This window comes from Oncorhynchus clarkii, chromosome 20, assembly GCF_045791955.1.
Source record: "Oncorhynchus clarkii lewisi isolate Uvic-CL-2024 chromosome 20, UVic_Ocla_1.0, whole genome shotgun sequence".
Taxonomy (NCBI): domain Eukaryota; kingdom Metazoa; phylum Chordata; class Actinopteri; order Salmoniformes; family Salmonidae; genus Oncorhynchus; species Oncorhynchus clarkii.
Genome location: NC_092166.1, coordinates 51,185,877 through 51,201,049, shown reverse-complemented (window position 1 = coordinate 51,201,049; position 15,173 = coordinate 51,185,877). Strand labels below are relative to the sequence as shown.

The 15,173-nt window shown below is 40.6% G+C and overlaps 1 protein-coding gene across 2 annotated transcripts in view; it reads right to left on the bottom strand.

Annotated features, from left to right (window-relative positions):
- LOC139376476 (coiled-coil domain-containing protein 186) overlaps positions 1–14,144 on the bottom strand; it is a 110,873-nt gene extending 96,729 nt beyond the window's left edge. The window contains exon 1 of one of the 2 annotated variants that reach the window (XR_011627933.1): positions 13,816–14,144. The gene's annotated coding sequence lies outside the window, so the exon portion shown is untranslated. The remainder of the gene's footprint in view (positions 1–13,815) is intronic. The other variant, XM_071119109.1, reaches the window with a different exon arrangement.
- Between the last annotated feature and the right edge of the window lie 1,029 nt (positions 14,145–15,173).

The window sequence follows — 15,173 nt, the reverse complement described above, 5'->3', positions numbered from 1 at the left end:
TAGCAAGCTAACATTAGGCTCTAACTAGAACAGCAAACGGCTCTGGGAAACAAATAAAAACAGCTATCAGCTAGCTAGCTAACAGTACACTTTAGCTTGAAATGAAACCACTGTCAAAATTAGACTAGACTATCTTAAATCATGCATGATGGACGCGTCTCCCTATCACGGATGCCATGCCACGGTCGCCCTTAGTTTGAATATGTAACCCGGAGACAGGTGTTTTCTCCATCTCTTTTGCCATCATACTCTAATTCCCCTGATTTCAAAACTTGATTCTCCAGAAAGTGGAAAGCAACACTTATACAGCTCCACTACACAATAAAAAATGTTAAAGCTGCGTTCAACAGGATTACCGACACAGACTGACGAACTCAAATAGACAAAAGCCATTATGGCAGACCAATCCGAACTCCTCATGTTCCAGAAGGCATTTCTGCAAAAAACTGCATTGACAAAAAAAAAGATCCATATATATATATATATATAATATATATATATATATATATAATATATATATATATATATATTTTTTTTTATATAATCAGGGGAATATATATGTTTTTACGTTCAAACGGCTCTCCATGGAAGACGAGACTTGGGACATACGCCTAGTTTCCTGAATCGGGTCACATATAAGCCCTACACGCACCGCACACAGCAGGGATTGACATTCGGGTCAAATTGCCAGTGGCACACCGGGCCAGGGCCAATAGAAAGCTACTGGCACAAATGACCCAAAAAAAATACTGACACGGGTCAAGATCTGACAGGAAAGCCAATAATGCATTCATCATTTCAACAGCAGGTGGTTTTGTCTTTCATTTGAGGACTGAGAAAGTAGCCTATACAGGGTTCATATAGACATTTGCAAGTCAAATTCACACACTTACAATATATTTAAAGCACTTGACCCTACAATCGCTGGGTGTCAAACTAATGACCAGTCATTCTGTCTGCAACATTATAAACAGTGTAATTAATATATTTCAAATATGCTACAGTAAAAACAATAATTTGGTTGCGTTTATGAAGGCCTTGAGTAACAGTATACGATTTGTATGTTATTTCCAATACCACACCAGCATTTATTAGTTCAAATCAAATCAAATCAAATCAAATTTTATTTGTCACATACACATGGTTAGCAGATGTTAATGCGAGTGTAGCGAAATGCTTGTGCTTCTAGTTCCGACAATGCAGTAATAACAAGTAATCTAACTAACAATTCCAAAACTACTGTCTTGTACACAGTGTAAGGGGATAAAGAATATGTACATAAGGATATATGAATGAGTGATGGTACAGAGCAGCATAGGCAAGATACAGTAGATGGTATCGGGTACAGTATGTACAAATGAGATGAGTATGTAAACAAAGTGGCATAGTATAGTATAAAGTGCCTAGTGATACATGTATTACATAAGGATACCGTCGATGATATAGAGTACAGTATATACGTATGCGTATGAGATGAATAATGTAGGGTAAGTAACATTTATATAAGGTAGCATTGTTTAAAGTGGCTAGTGATATATTTACATCATTTCCCATCAATTCCCATTATTAAAGTGGCTGGAGTTGAGTCAGTGTCAGTGTGTTGGCAGCAGCCACTCAGTGTTAGTGGTGGCTGTTTAACAGTCTGATGGCCTTGAGATAGAAGCTGTTTTTCAGTCTCTCGGTCCCAGCTTTGATGCACCTGTACTGACCTCGCCTTCTGGATGATAGCGGGGTGAACAGGCAGTGGCTCGGGTGGTTGATGTCCTTGATGATCTTTATGGCCTTCCTGTGACATCGGGTGGTGTAGGTGTCCTGGAGGGCAGGTAGTTTGCCCCCGGTGATGCGTTGTGCAGACCTCACTACCCTCTGGAGAGCCTTACGGTTGAGGGCGGTGCAGTTGCCATACCAGGCGGTGATACAGCCCGCCAGGATGCTCTCGATTGTGCATCTGTAGAAGTTTGTGAGTGCTTTTGGTGACAAGCCGAATTTCTTCAGCCTCCTGAGGTTGAAGAGGCGCTGCTGCGCCTTCTTCACGATGCTGTCTGTGTGAGTGGACCAATTCAGTTTGTCTGTGATGTGTATGCCGAGGAACTTAAAACTTGCTACCCTCTCCACTACTGTTCCATCGATGTGGATAGGGGGGTGTTCCCTCTGCTGTTTCCTGAAGTCCACAATCATCTCCTTAGTTTTGTTGACGTTGAGTGTGAGGTTGTTTTCCTGACACCACACTCCGAGGGCCCTCACCTCCTCCCTGTAGGCCGTCTCATCGTTGTTGGTAATCAAGCTACAGTTTGTTACTGTAGGCTTTATGAGAAAAAAAATTGAGTGTTCAATCAATGTTATTATTCATGGAGTGCCTTTGTTACAACTATGAAACAGAAAGCATGTGTTGGAAGATGGTAACAACTTATTTTTAATAACGACAAAATAAAATAAAAATACCCCAAACACAGTCAAAATCCGGGCAGTCAACTGATGAAAACATCAGCAGCTTAAACATCATTATAAGCACTAAGTGGCCTTGATAACTATGAAATAACACATGACCCGATTCAGGAAACTTCAGGATTCAGGAAACTAGGCTTATGTCGCGGGTCACTCCTTCACAGGAGAGCCGTTTGAACGCAAAATACATTTTTATCAAAATGTTTATTTTGTCAGATATACCTTCTCGAACATATGAACTTTCATATGTCTTAATAACAGACTTGTATGCAAACTGAAAATACAAATACAATTGTTAAATTACGAGCCTAGTTGGTTAAGCCACAGAAAAAGACAGCAATCTTCCGGCCAGCCATGATTGGTTCAGATAATGAGTGGGCTGGACATGCCGAGGGATGAGTTTGGATTGGTCTGCCATTTAGCACGCTTCTGTCTATTTGAGCTGGTCAGTATAATTAATCCGATTTAACGCTGCTTTTAAAAAATAAAATAAAATGAATGGCGTAGTAAAAAAAATAACATAAAAAGACTCCACTATGCAAGTATCCATTTCAATAGAATGTCACTGCAAAAACTGTTTCAGAGCACTCTCGTCTGAGTATGCCAGCGTACAGAATAACTGATGAATTTAGGAAAACTCAACACCAGTTGAATATTGTCTGTGTAAGTAAACGTCGGCAAAAAAGCATAATTCAATTGTTGCTAGGAATGTTAGCTAGCTAACATTGAACCTATTTGGTTAACTTTAGCTAGCTATGACAATCGGTTTGTATTGCTAGTACTCTATGGATTAGGAATATGGTTAATTGTTCAGATAGCATGTCTAAACAAAAGACTCCACTTCACCAGATGATTACAATGACCCATCAAGTTAGCCAGGTGTGTCTGACTGTGATTACAGCTATCTGGAATGTCTTTCAGCATCCGTAGAACACACCCGTCTCTCCTCCACCAATCATACAAGGAGAATGTTCTAATGCCTCCCATCAGAAAGACCTGTAGAACACACCTGACTCTCCTTCACCAGTCATACAAGGAGAATGTTCTAATGCCTCCCATCAGAAAGACCTGTAGAACACACCTGACTCTCCTTGACCAGTCATACAAGGAGAATGTTCTAATGCCTCCCATCAGAAAGACCCGTAGAACACACCTGACTCTCCTTCACCAGTCATACAAGGAGAATGTTCTAATGCCTCCCATCAGAAAGACCCGTAGAACACGCCTGACTCTCCTTCACCAGTCATACAATGAGAATGTTCTATAATGCCTCCCATCAAACAACTAAACTCAGCAAAAAAAGAAAATGTACCTTTTTCAGGACCCTGTCTTTCAAAAATAATTTGTAAAAATCCAAATAACTTCACAGATCATTGTAAAGGGTTTAAACACTGTTTCCCATGCTTGTTCAATGATCCATAAACAATTAATGAACATGCTCCTGTGGAACGGTCATTAAGACACTAACAGCTTACAGACAGACGGTAGGCAATTAAGGTCACAGTTATGAAAACTTAAGACACTAGAGAGGCCTTTCTACTGACCCTGAAAAACACCAAAAGAAATATGCCCAGGTCCCTGCTCATCTGCATGAACGTGCCTTAGGCAGGCTGCAAGGAGGCATGAATGCTGTAGATGTGGGCAGGGCAATAAATTGCGATGTCTGTACTGTGAGACACCTAAGACAGCGCTACAGGGAGTCATGACAGACCTAATGGAACAAACACCTGCACAGGATCGGTACATCCAAAATTCACACCTGCGGGACAGGAACAGGATGGCAACAACAACTGCCCGAGTTACACCAGGAATGGTCGGATTCGCGTTTATCGTCGAAGGAATGAGCGTTACACCGAGGCCTACACTTTGGAGCGGGATCGACTTGGAGGTGGAGGGTCCATCACGGTCTGGGGCGGTGTGTCACAGCATCATCGGACTGAGCTTGTTGTCATTGCAGGCAATCTCAATGCTGTGCATTACAGGGAAGACATCCTCCTCCCTCATGTGGTACCCTTCCTGCAGGCTCATCCTGACATAACCCTCCAGCATGACAATGCCACCAGCCATACTACTCGTTCTGTGCGTGATTTCCTGCAAGACAGGAATGTCAGTGTTCAGCCATGGCCAGCGAAGAGGCCGGATCCCACATCTGGGACCTGTTGGATCGGGGGGCGAGGGCTAGGGCCATTCCCCCCCAGAAATGTCTGGGAACTTGCAGGTGCATTGGTGGAAGAGTGGGGTAACATCTCACAGCAAAAACTGGCAAATCTGGTCCATGAGGAGGAAATGCACTGCAGTTCTTAATGCAGCTGGTGGCCACACCAGATACTGACTTTCTTTTGATTTTGACCCCCCCCCCCTTTTTTCAGTGACACATTATTCAAATTTCTGTTAGTCACATGTCTGGGGAAATTGTTCACTTTTTGTCTCAGTTGTTGAATCTTGTTATGGTCATACAAATATTTACATGTTAAGTTTGCTGACAGTAAATGCAGTTGACAGTGAGAGGATAATTATTTTCTTGCTGAGTTTATATAGAAGATAATGCAATAATGTTACCAGGATGCCACTCAGGACACTTGGGTGGAAAGCTGCTGCCATCCCATATGACAAAAGCAGCAGTATGGCAACTTGGGTTGCAAAGGGTCAGAAACTTTCCGGGAAATGTTCTGAATAGTTCTATTATTCTATACTATTTTAGTTAAGCCCGGGAATTTTACTTAAATTCAGCAAAAAAAGTTAGCTTATAAAACATTGAACTTTTTTTGTGGACACAAGGCAAATCTAGGTCTTGTGGCATATTTTGGTTCAACTATCCCCAATTCAATGGAATTGCAACCCTCTGCATGCACAGTGCATTCTTCCATCGCATGTGCAGTGCACTCTTCCATCACATGTGCAGCTGATTCTCAATATCACACACTAATGAGATGCTATTGAGCCCACACTATTACAGTCACGCCAAAAGTTTTGAGAATGACACAAATATTAATTACCACAAAGTTTGCTGCTTCAGTGTCTTTGGATATTTTTGTCAGATGTTACTATGGAATACTGAAGTACAATTACAAGCATTTCAAGTGTCAAGGCTTTTATTGACAATTACATGAAGTTGATGCAAAGAGTCAATATTTGCAGTGTTGACCCTTCTTTTTCAAGACATCTGCAATCCACCCTGGCATGCTGTCAATTAACTTCTGGGCCACATCCTGACTGACGGCAGCCCATTCTTGCATAATCAATGCTTGGCGCTTGGCAGAATTTGTGGGTTGTTGTTTGTCCACCCGCCTCTTGAGGATTGACCACAAGTTCTCAATGGGATTAAGGTCTGGGGAGTTCCCTGGCCATGAACCCAAAATATTGATGTTTTGTTCCCCGAGCCACTTAGTTATCACTTTTGCCAAGGCGTTCCATCATGCTGGAAAAGGCATTGTACGTCACAAAACTGTTCAAGGATGGTTGGGAGAAGCTGCTCTCGGAGGATGGGTTGGTACCATTCTTTATTCATGGCTGTGTTCTTAGGCAAAATTGTGAGTGAGCCCACTCCCTTGGCTGAGAAGAAACCCCACACATGAATGGTCTCAGGATGCTTTACTGTTGGCATGACATAGGACTGATGGTAGCGCTCGCCTTGTCTTCTCTGGACAAGCTTTTTTCCGGATGCCCCAAACAATCGGAAAGGGGATTCATCAGAGAAAATGACTTTACCCCAGTCCTCAGCAGTCCAATCCATGGCTTCTTTGCTGCCCTTCTTGACACCAGGCCATCCTCAAAGTCTTGGCCTCACTGTGCGTACAGATGCACTCACACCTGCCTGCAGCCATTCCTGAGCAAGCTCTGTACTGGTGGGGCCCCGATCCCGCAGCTGAATCAACTTTAGGAGACGGTCCTCACGCTTGCTGGACTTTCTTGGGCGCCCTGAAGCCTTCTTCACAACAATTGAACCGCTCTCCTTGGAAGTTCTTGATGATCCAATAAATGGTTGATTTAGGTGCAATCTTACTGGCAGCAATATCCTTGCCTGTGAAGCCCTTTTTGTGCAAAGCAATGATGACGGCACGTGTTCCCTTGCAGGTAACCATGGTTGACAGAGGAAGAAGAATGGAAGCTTCAAAAGGAGGGTGGTGCTTGGAATTAATATGTTATTCCAACTCAATCAGCATGGCAGAGTGATCTCCAGCCTTGTCCTCGTCACTCACACCTATGTTAATGAGAGAATCACTGACATGATGTCAGCTGGTCCTTTTGTGGCAGGGCTGAAATGCAGTGGAAATGTTGTTTTGGGATTCAGTTCATTTGCATGGCAAAGAGGGACTTTGCAATTAATTGCAATTCATCTGATCACTCTTCATAACATTCTGGAGTATATGAAAACACACAAATCGGCCGATTTAAACGGTATCAGCTTTTTCTGGTCCTCCAATAATCGGTATTGTTATCTGGGCTGAAAAATCATAACTGGTGGACCTCTGTCTACAGATTTTCCCTTCTCCCTGTTTTTTTGTTTGCTTGTAAATGTTGATGCTGGTAGGCTAATGCAAACAAAGCAGAAATTACAGTTTCAAAATATTCTGTGGGACACCAAACATATTTTCATACTCTGGTCGTTTATATGACAGTCCGCTCCCGCCTGCAGCAGGAAAAATGGAGTCCGCACCGCAATTATCAGAAGAAACTGTGTAACCTAGCATTTATAGTATAAATGCTTTGCCATTTAATTTGAAGTTTTGTTATCCTCCCACAATGTATGGAAGAAATGTCAAGTTATGTACAGTATCACTAGATTTGTTTTAAGATTAAAGTTATACTGTGCAACTTTTAAAAGGTCTGGATGCCTTATGTGGAATACAATACAGCTGCATTAAACAGAGACCTTTTCACACAAGCACTGATATTTAACCCTTTCTCCTAGGCTGTCTCCTCCTACACATCTGTACAAACACTGTACAATCATTGTATCTTTATTGCTAGATAGGACCCTAAGTGATACGGGCCATAAACTTTTATTTCACCCTTAACGTGACCTGACCTGATCTCGACCCCCCCTCCCCCCATCACTAATCCAGGGCTCTCTCCTCTAATCAATGCCTGCCAAGCTTATTTAACCATATACTTTCCTCCTACAGATAACCATTAACCTCTGGTGTAGCCCCTCGGCTATGGCACCCCTCATTTCTCTATTACAGCTGATGATTAATAAGGATGTAAACTGATGATTAATAAGGATGTAAAATATCATCACTTGTTGAGGATGGCTCGTTGTCAGGCTCAAAAAGCCTCAAATTTGCCTGGATGGCCACCAATTTGTCAAGCCTTGTATTGGTCAACCTGTTACGTGGTGACAGGGGTCTCAGGGTCAGGCAGCCAGGGAAGACCAGTCTGTGACAGAGGTGAGGTGAATTTTTGCAGGTACAACATTTTATTCTCTCCGTTCAGCAAACCCTGGACAATCCAGATGATAAGAAGGAGGGCGCCCAACAAACGTGAGTCAAAGTCCAATCAAAATGTTTTATCATAATTGAAGAGGAAAAGGCACAACACGCACATAGGTTAGGCTACTATGGTGGGCGAGAGTTGTGCCTTTTCAGTTTTCAATAAGTATGGATCACCCATTTATTTGTCTCTGCCAGCAAATAGTCCCCCTAAAAGGTAGGCTATGTCCTATAGGCCTATGCAAACATAGCAAGTGTCACTGTCATCATTCTTGCTGCCTCTATTGCTCTACTGCTATTAGATAGTAATAATAGCCACCTCATAACAGCCACCTCATATCGCTATTTGACAAGATAACTTGAGGCTAGAGCTGACCTTGCTGTAACGTAAACTCACCCCATTCCGTACAAATGTGTGCAACCGCAACATTCAAACGAGGCTACAAAGAAAACTAATGGGACTGTAGCGACTGTGTTGACTTCAAAATCTGGGGTGTGAACTAAGTTTCTATTCAAGCGTTGATCGACATGGTAATGGCTCTATAGTATTGGAGTAAAGTAGAAAAAACGGACCCTCTGTTACATCTTGACGTGTCATGTCGTAACGTACAGCACGCACAAAGCAACTATTTCTGTCTTACAAATCTCTCTCCACCGGGTGTAGCACTTCTAACATCCTTTAAAAACAAGAAATGGACAGTGAGGGGGGATACCTAGTCCTTTTTTGCGTCATCATTGCATGCGATCATCATTCTCAAAGCCGTTGTTTAATTCTAAGATCACTTTAGCACCGCCCTAAAAACCCGATTCAAATTTGACATAAACCTTCAAATAGGTATGTAATGACACATTATGTAAACTCTTTATAGTGTTTTATTTACATTTTAGAGGCGATAAGGTGATAAGTTGGACAGATCGAGTGAAAAAAGCCATTTTCCTACAAGATCTCTCCTTCTCACTATCACGCATTAGTTTCGCTTCCCCACCCGCCATTTTTTTTTAAACCCGACGGAGCTCATTGCCTTCTTGAATTATGCAGAAACAGGCAGCGTGGAGGTCATCTCGTTAATTTTGTTGGAAAGGGGAGAAAATGTGCTTTACAATGGTATTGACATTACAGTTGATCTGAAAGTATTATGTTTTTGGGGCGCTAAAATAGGGTAAATTGTACGGACCAAGGCGATGTACAAAAGTGAGTGAGTTTACGTTAGTAGCTACTCACTAGCTTAGCTTAAATCATTCACCTCAAGAGAGGGAATGAAACAATAGCTAACATTACATGTCAGTTAAAATCCTAGCTCAGCACTGCAAATAACCCCTCGTTATAAAAAAATGTATGTTAAGTTAAACAGCAGTTACCTTGCCAGCTGTATCAGTCAACTAAAGAGTAGAAAATTAATGTTATTTTTAAACAACTCGGTGAAAGAGCGCAACGTGTACACTGAAATATGCTTAACTCTCCTGTGCTGGTCCAGCCAGCCTTCCAGAAGCTTTGCCTTCACACAGCCTGTCAGCCCACTCAGTGGTGTCCGTGTGGTCCTAAAGCACACTGTTGCCTGTTTTGTAGCATATTCCAATGATAAAACTGGGGGACACACAAATTGCAGAATGTGGTGGGGTCATGCCCCTGACTGTAATTGCATGCATGTATTTTCAAAAGTCAAAAAAGTGGTCTTAAAAAGTACAAAATAAAAACTTTATGCTTAAGTAATTTCTCCAAGGTCTTTACAGGTTGTTACACACACACACACATACATATATAGAGAGAGAGAAGAGAGAAAGAGAGAAAGAGAGAGAGAGAGAGATAGAGAGATGTGTGGTTCGAAGGTATTTTAGATGTATTTCTACATTTAATGGGATCCTATGGGCAAATGGCGTAACATGATATGCCTATAAAGTATCTAAATATGTGGGATATTGACCGAAAACTTTCGTGGGATATCAAACAACAGTATTGGTAAAGGCTAAAACAGGTACACATGTCAAAATGTGGAAAATACTCCTTTAAGTGGAGGATGCTCTTTACTGAAAAAACTCCAGATTGATTCTTTAAGTAAATTAAACAGGGTTTATAAACTCATATTTCTATAAACCCTAACTTAATCAATCCAATTGTTTTCAAAAAAGATATAATAATAATCGATACAATAGTTGTAAGCATTGGTCCTAGTAAATAATTAAAGTTACCAGCAACTATACATTAGAATTAGCTTATTATCATTACCGAAGCTGACCTAAAAATGATGTGGAAATTAGAAATGTGTTTTTCAGTAATGAGAGGCCCTTAGCTCAATCTGCAAGTAATAGGAGACTGCCATTATGAACCAGCAAACAATTGACCACATGACTAAAGCCCATTCATTCCTCCATGTTGGTGAGGTAATTGTTCTCAAGGTTTCTCCCAATTTTAGTTTTTTGGAAAGGGAAGGTTAAGTGTTTTAAAGGGGGTGTTTGAGAATAAGGTTCTCATTCTGAAGAAATATAAGTGAAGAAAGTAAATGAACTTGTGCTCACCTAAGAACTTCTCCTCTAGATGATATATCATGGGTGAATAAATCTATTTTCAAAATGATTGGAGTTTCTACAGGAACTTGAAAAAGTTTTATGGTAATGAAAAACATATCCACAGACACTGTTTTTACATAATAAATATTATAGTTCCATCTAAACTTCAACTAGTATACCATTTATGTTATTTATGGACAAACTACAGCAACATAGAGTTTCTCACGTAAGAATTTAACCCAGAAGCATTTCGGTAAAGAGAATATGGGGTGAAAATATACAAAATTCAGGTGAAAATGTCAAATGTATTTAAAATGACACACTATGCCATAAACTAGCCAACTTGTCTTCAGAATGATAGTTGATTGCTGCAGATGCATCATGGTTTTCTTACTCAATTTGGTACTGCCATAGTTAAAACTGGTTTCATGAGAATCACCCATGCAGTCGACATGTCGGAATTGTTTTTGCCCATAATGCAACACTTTGAAAGGCTGGTCATCCACTTTGTCATAAGTGATCCAATCGAACGCCCCACTGACTCCAGATGTTATGTCACAAAGCTAGGCTACCTGTTTCCCCAAGACAAAAGCTGTGTTCGAATACCCATACTGTATACTACATACTTAATGAGTATGTACTACATATTATATACTATTAGTTCATTGTAGTATACTGTAAACAAATGGTATCCTTTCAGTTGCATGTACTAACACTTCACCTGTCTACCAGAAGTTGATGATGTTGCTATGCAACCTCGTGCTAGCTTATTAGCATAACAAAAGGCTAGCTAGACATTTTACCATTTCAGATATGTTCGTAAGGTCAATCTGGAGTGCCAGAGTGTTGTCACTCTGTCACTTTGTTCGTAAATTCAGAGTGTTTCGCTCGCTCTCGGTGCTCGTCACTGGATGCTCTGGCCGAGGAGCATGGTTGATCTGAGTGTTCTGACCTCACAACGGCAGTCAAGCACCTAAGCTAAACTGGCTAATGTTGGTTAGCTTGCTTGCTATTTCCAGACAAAAATGAGACAACACCTCACTCTGACCATTTTACTCGCCCTAGTAGAGCTGGTTAGGCTGTTTTCATGTTATCCAGAGCGTTGTTGACTTTAACTGTGCTGGTGGGAACAATTTAATTACGCTTTATTGACAATGTTTACGGACACCGGTCAAATTCAATGGGTGTTGAACGTTCGTAAATTCATCAGTTATTCTGCGTTCTGGCACACTCAGACAAACGTGCACTGAAATCGGAGAAGATAACCAGAATTAACAAAGTCCAGTGAGAACGCACAACGACTATACCACTTAGCTAAGAATGAAATGAGTAATCAAAACAAGAAACATTGGATAGTTTTATAGTTTATATACTGCCTGGCAAGTTAGATGTATTAGAAGCCAACTAACGTTAGGTAATTGGCTAACATACATGCTGCTGTGATGCTATGTGGTTCGTAAGGATAGCATAGGTATCAAATTGTCAGCCAACATAACGTGTAAGGTAACTAATTTGAAAAGTTGTTACGTTATTACATTGCTCAACATTTTCTTAACATTTGTCATAATTAGTTAAAGCAATGAATTTGTAGCTGTGTTCGAATACCCATACTAACATACTGTATACTACATACTTAATGAGTATATACTACATACTATTAGTTAATTTTAGTATACTATAAATGAACAGTATGCTTTCAGTTGAGCGCACTCTCTCTTCACCTGTTTATCGGAAGTTGATTCTGTTGCTATGGAACCTCTTGCTAGCTTAACAAATTACTAGTTAGAAATTTTACGACTTCGGGTGTGTTCTTAAATTCAATTGGGAGTGCCAGAGTACGCTCGTAAATTCAGAGCGTTGTCAGATTGTTGTTTGTAATTTCAGAGCGTTTCACTCTCGGAGCTATTCACTGGATGCTCTGGCCGAAGAGTAGGGTTGATCTGAGTGTTCTGACCTCACAACGGCAGTAAAGCACCAAAGCTAACTGGCTAACGCTGGCTAGCTTGCTAGCTATTTCCAGACAAATGAGAGAACACCTCACTCTGACCATTTTACTGACACCGGTCACATTCAAAGGGTGTTGAGCACTCGTAAATTCATTATTCTGCGCTCTGGTACACTCAGACGAGAGTGAGCTGAAATCGGAGTAGATAGCCAGAGCGAATTTACAAAAGCACCCGAATGTCCAGCTAAGAATGACAGGAATAATTAAGTCAATAAACGTTGGGTAGTTAGTTAGCCTATAGTTAATATACTGGCAAGTTTGATGTATAAGTAGCCAACTAACTTTAGCTAACAACATACATACATACTGCTGTAATGATACGCTATGTTGTTCGTAAGGACAGCGTAGCTAACAAATTGTCAGCCAATATAATATAAGGTAACTTATTGTTAAAGTCATTCATTTATTACATTGCTCAACATCTTCTTAACATTTCTTATAATAGGTTAAAGCAATGAATTTGTATCCCCTCGTACTTCAGCTGCATATTGTCCTTCGTTTCCTTCAAATCTGAAAACGTTGTGAAGCCCCGCCCATTTCCTGAAGAACTGCATTATGGGCCCTAAAAGCACGGAAAGTGTCCACTGCTGATATACTTCGTATTTTGGCGAATTTAGTACATCCGGGAACTTTTGGTATACTACCTATACCCATACTATGACCATTAAGCATACTATATACTCAATTTACGTCACAAATAGTATGGTAGTGTGAGTATTCAAACACAACTAAAGTATTTTGTTAGAATACCCCACGACTGGAGGTCCTTTAGAAAAGGATGTGGGCAGTGGTAATTTAAGATGGCACGAGTGCCATATAACTAGGATTCTGGTAATGACTCCGCCTGTGTCAAAAGTCAATAACCTAACTTAGCTACATACCCTATGTAACAAGTACAACCTAAGTTTGTATACAAGCAGGGGGCTAGACAGCTTTCGTCAGCTAGCTCATATGCCGCGTTTAGACCACCTGGGAACTCCGAACATACGAAGTCATGGCGTCGGTGATCTTCAGGTCGGAGCTCTACAAACTGGCCCGAGTTGGGTTAACGTTCAAAAGATTTGTCCTAGTCGGAGCTCTACAAACTGTCCCGAGTTGGGTTAACGTTCAAAACATTTTTCCTAGTCGGAGCTAATTTTTTTCCGAGTTCCCAGTTGTTTTGAATGTGGCAATATGATGCATAGCTGGTATTCTGGCTAGCGCAAGTCATATTGAATGCCATATATATGGATGTTGAAGTCATTTTCTATCTAGTAATAATACAACGACCAATAGAAATAGCTAGCTAAACACATCTAGCAAGTTAGCTTACGTTAGCTAGCTAGCTAACGATAGCTAGCTAACCAACGCGTTAGCTACCACTAAAATGTATTCTGTTAACTAGACAGAAAATACGATACATTGATAGTTTGCATTGCAAATACCCACCTTATATGACATATCCATTTTGTAAGGTTCCGATGTTTCAAAAAAATTGACACTTTCCTTGACAGCTGATCCAGCTCAGCTGGTTACCCCCAACAAGTCGCTGAGGTGACAGTAACACCAGAGACGGAAAAGAAAACGAGACACCCCTCTCGCTTTTTTCCCCCGTTTTTTTTCTGGTTGAATGAAAGTCAATAACCCGGAACTGACAATCGTAAAAGTCCTGAGGGAACTATTGACCACGTGAAGGTCCTATCTTCATTAATCCACCATCTTTGGTGACACATCAACAAACATGGCCACTGCAGGAAAGATCCTTGCTAGATTGGTGTGAACGGGAAGATGGCGGAAGTGGATGCTGAGTTCGAATTAAGCAGCGCGTCGAGTGAATTTGGTGAAGACGAATGTTGTGAATCGACTACAGAAGTATCTAAAACTGTAACTAAAAGGACATGGTCTAAAATTGGATTGGAGGATACGTGTATAAATTATAATGAATCGCTTCTTGTTGGGATGCGTTTGTTGAGTAAGGATGCATATGTGGGAAACCCGTTTGAGGTGTCAAATGGTGAAGTATGCGCTTGGAAAAGTGGAGTCTATCAAAGTGACCAGGAGTGGTCTTATTTTGATGAACTGTATTCATGAAGAACAGAGGAAGATGGCATTGGGCAAAATAATCTGGACAACAGAAGTTGTGTTTTGAACTTCGGAAGACCGTACCCGTCCAAAAAAAAAAATACTTAAAAGTACTACTTAAGTAGTTTTTTGGTGCATCTGTATTTTACTTTACTATTTATATTTTTGACAACTTTTACTCCACTACATTCCTTAAGAAAATAATGTACTTTCTACTCCATACATTTTCCCTGGCACCCAAAAGTACTAGTTACATTTTGAATGCTTAGCAGGACAGGAATTAATGTATTTACACAAAATCCCTGGTCATCCCTACTGCAGCTGATCTGGCAGACTGACTAAACACAAATGCTTTGTTTGTAAATTATGTCTGAGTGTTGGAGTGTGCCCCCTGGCTATTTGTAAATGTTTTTAAAAAATAAAAGAGATTTATGTTGTCTAGTTTGCTTTAATACAAAGAATTTGACATTATTTGTACTTTTGATGCGTAAGTATTTTCAAAACCAAATACATTTTGACTTTTAATTTACTGGGTGACTAACTTTTACTTGAGTCATTTTCTATTATGGTATCTTTACATTTCCTCAAGTATGACAATTGGGTAGTTTTTTTCCACAACTGCACATGTCAAAGGAGTCATCTCAGGGTTGACGACATGTGTTCAGGTTGAATAACTGAAGAGAATTCCTGGTGTGGGTGGTGTTCAGTGTGATCCGGTGGGTGAA